Source organism: Octopus bimaculoides, chromosome 5 (assembly GCF_001194135.2).
Source record: "Octopus bimaculoides isolate UCB-OBI-ISO-001 chromosome 5, ASM119413v2, whole genome shotgun sequence".
In the NCBI taxonomy this organism is placed as follows: domain Eukaryota; kingdom Metazoa; phylum Mollusca; class Cephalopoda; order Octopoda; family Octopodidae; genus Octopus; species Octopus bimaculoides.
This window is the reverse complement of record NC_068985.1, coordinates 19,418,964-19,422,822: the sequence shown is the minus strand read 5'-3', so window position 1 is coordinate 19,422,822 and position 3,859 is coordinate 19,418,964. Positions and strand designations below refer to the sequence as shown.

Sequence of the window (3,859 nt, the reverse complement as noted above, 5' to 3'; positions counted from 1 at the left end):
TTAACATTGTTCAGTGTATCTTGTTGTTTTTCTGTTTTTTGTTAAAATAGATTTCCTTTTATTTGTTTTAGAAAGTAATGAATATTTGGTGTTAGTAGACACTTCGTTAGTACACATCCATTTATTGTCTTTCAATCAATACTCGGCTTGTAAATTGATGGAGTTGGGTGGGTTGTTACATGGAATGTAATTTGAGTAGAATCTAATTTTAACTGCATTTGTGTGTGAGTGTACTTTAGCAGTGAACAGTGTTTTTCATTATAAATAGTGTACACTGGAGCATATTGTAGCTTTTACATTGTTAAGGAAGTCAAAGGTGTCAGTCTGGTGCAGTTTTTGCCCATTAAAAGACATTACCTCAACTTGTAAAGCTAATGAAGTAATAGTCAGTTATTCAATGTGACCTCTTTGTGACAATGATGGTGTGTGGCCTTGTGGTAAAGGCATTGGGCTCATAGTCTTTAGGTTGTTGCCTCAGTTTTTGATCTTGTTAGTACATTGTGTGTTTGAACAAAACATTTCATTTCACATTGCCCCAGTTCACTCAGCTGAAAATGAATTTCAGTGGGAATGGTTTTAATCTTGAAATGGGCTGCAGTTCTCTACAGTGTAGGAGTCTTGTACTCTTACACCTCATAGACACTGAAAGAAGCTCTGGTCTAATGAACCTGTAAGCAACAAACTAACCATTTAGCATTCACATTATTCTGTCATAAAATAATGCTTATTTATCTTTTATCTTTTATTGGTTTCAGCCCAGGGCTGAGTTCATGCTGGTGCACCACCTGTAGTTACTTGGTGTTGTTTCCAATATTATTTTTGGTGAAATACCAAGTTAGATGGAGCTGCTCTTCTTTGCATCTCCTGTTGTGATGTGGGTTCATCTAGTATCTCAGATAGAAACCTGTCCAGACGTTCTTTGAAGGCTTCCACATGAACACCATGTAGATCTATAAGCTTGCCTGGAAGGATGTTGAACAATTGCAGGCCCTTGAAACCCAGACTATTGTAGTACTGTGTCCTTATTTTAGATGAGGAAGATGGGATCTTTTGTATGATGCAGTGATAAATAAAGTTTACCAATATTTTACAATTAGACACAGTATTTTCTTAGCTAGAAATCTCTCAATATGTTACTGTTGGATTATATTTAAGCAAGTTTAAATTCAGTACTTTTGTATTTTAAAAATTTTTTTGCAAGGTTGCACCTGAGAATACTTTAGTTGCATTTCAATTAGCTGCGAATCAAAGTGTCTATGGATTTGAGTCAGATGTACGAATAAGGTAAATTACATTTTTTCTTTCTACATTTTGAAATATAAATTCTGTAAGTTATTTCTCAGCTATGACCCATTCCTGATAACTTGTGATTCAGTTTTCTCTACTAGAAATATTTGTGGTTAAATAAGATGCAGTAATAGCTATGTGGTCAAGAAATATTTCGGTGAACTTATTATACATCTCTAAGTAGCTTATTTATTTTTAATCTATATATTTTTCTCAAAACCTTCACAATCTAACTAAACTTTATTCTCTTCTACGAAGTCATTACTATAGCAAGTATTTTAAAATAAGGTTAAGGTTTGTTTAAACATTATCTAAACTTATTATATAAAAAGTTCAGCTTATGTCTACATTTAATGGAACATGGTGCAGCTCTCCAGCTTACCAGCTCCTGTCGAACCATCCCACCAATGGCAGCATGAAGACAAGCATATGATGGTGATGGTGGTGGTGGTGGTGGTGGTGGTGGTGGTGGTAGTGGTGTGTGTGTGTGTGTGTGCATTTAGATGTCATATAGGTTTCCTACAGTTCCTGTCAACCAAACTCACTCACAGGGTATTAACTGGTCCAGCACTATAGTAGAAGATATTTCTCTAAGGTGCCACATGATGGGACCAAACCCAAATGACATGGTTGTGGAACAACCAGAACCCATAAACAATCTAAATATCTATTATCCATAACTCTGTGTGTGTGTGGTTAAGTGAAGGCAGATGGCTTAGTGGTTAGGATATTTGACTCATGATTGTAAGGTTGTGAGTTTGGTTTCTGGTGACACATTGTGTCCTTGAGCAAGACACTTTATTTCACATTGCTCCAGTCCACTCAATTAGCAAAAATGAGTTGTATTTCAAAGGGCCAGTTTTGCCACATTCTGTGTTACTTTCGATCTCCCTGAGAGGTACATTAAGGGAACGCGTGCCTGTAGAGTGCTCAGCCACTTGGCATGTTAATTCTATGATCAGACTGCTCTGTTGATCATATCAGCTGGGACCCTTGTAATCATAACCGATGGAGTTCTAGTATGTGTGTGGTTAGAAGTGATAGTAAGGAAGTTTGGCTACAGATAAACATGTGTCATTTGAAATATTTTCTGTCTTACAGTTTAGATGGAATTCCATTTATTTTACATGACGATACATTACGACGAACAACCAATATTAAAGAAGTATATCCTGACCGAGTGGATGATGATGCTTCTACGTTTACATTTGCTGAATTGCAAAAACTCAATGCTGGAAGATGGTTTTTGGAGGTAAGTTATCTGGGAGTATTTAAAGTTTCTTGTATGGACTTTATTTTTGTAATAAGTTTTATTTATTTCTAAAATTTTCTGAAAATATTCATAAATATAGAAATAAAATTTCATATGATTATCATCATCATCTTGGTTTTAACATCCACTTTTCCATGCTTGCATGGGTTAGGCAGAGTTTATTGAGGCAGATCTTTTACAGCTGGATGCCCTTCCTGTCACCAACCCTGAACTGTTTCCTAGCAATGTTATATTTACCCATGATTAAGGTGGCAAGCTGGCAGAAACATTAGCATGCCAGGTGAAATGCTTAGCGATATTTCATCTGTCTTTACATTCTGAGTTCAAATTCTGCCGAGGTCAACTTTGCTTTTCATCTTTTCAGGGTCGATAAATTAAGTACCATTTGGTACTGGGGTCGATCTTATCGACTGGCTCCCTCCTCAAAAATTTGTGCCTTGTGCCTAGAGTAGAAACGAATATTTCCCCATGATCAGACATGTTTTGTGGAATATTAGAAATGAACAACACTGCTTGTATGACAGTGACATTCATTTACAACAGTGTTTCTCAGCAATTTGTTTTTTACTTATGGACCCCTTTGATCCCTGTTTTACTCAAATGGATTCTCCTAGTCATTTGATGTTTAAAAATTCTATTTCTATAATTAAATATTATTAGGAATTGTATAAAAATATTAAAATACTTTGTATATTGTAGAAGTATAATCAATCTATTGCTCATAAATTTTAACAACAAAATCTTATATAGACCCTGGTTAAGAAACACTGTATGTATGTGTATGTATGTATGTGTATGTGTGTATGTATGTATGTTTGAATATACACACTCACTCACACATATAAATAAATAAATAAATAAACTGATGCGTATTCTCCAAATCCAGTCTGTTAGTGGCACAGTGAAGATTTGTAAGACATTTTGAAGAATGTCCATTTGAGATTCTGTAGGTGAATAGATGCACACAATCGGGTGTGTGCATCAACAGCTCAGTCAACACACCAGCTCAACCTTATATGTGTGTACGCACGTGTGTGAGAGAGAGATAGAGAGAGAGAAAGAGAGTGTGTGTGTGTTATGTGTTTGAGTATTTGTACATATATGTATGTGTGGGTAGTTGTTATTTCCACTTCTTTGCATGAGATTATCTAAAGAAAATAATAATAATAATAATAATAATAATAATAATAATAATAATAATAATAATAATAATGATAATAATAGCATTAAAATGAATAATGATATGGTGTTGTGCTTACATTAAGTCCCATAACTTTGAGTTTTGGAAGTAGTGAAATA

General features: G+C 34.7%; 1 protein-coding gene across 6 annotated transcripts in view; it reads left to right on the top strand.

The window, feature by feature from the left end:
* The window catches only part of LOC106875497 (glycerophosphodiester phosphodiesterase domain-containing protein 5), a 216,853-nt gene that overhangs the window by 201,938 nt on the left and 11,056 nt on the right, over window positions 1-3,859 (top strand). The window lies entirely within an intron of this gene.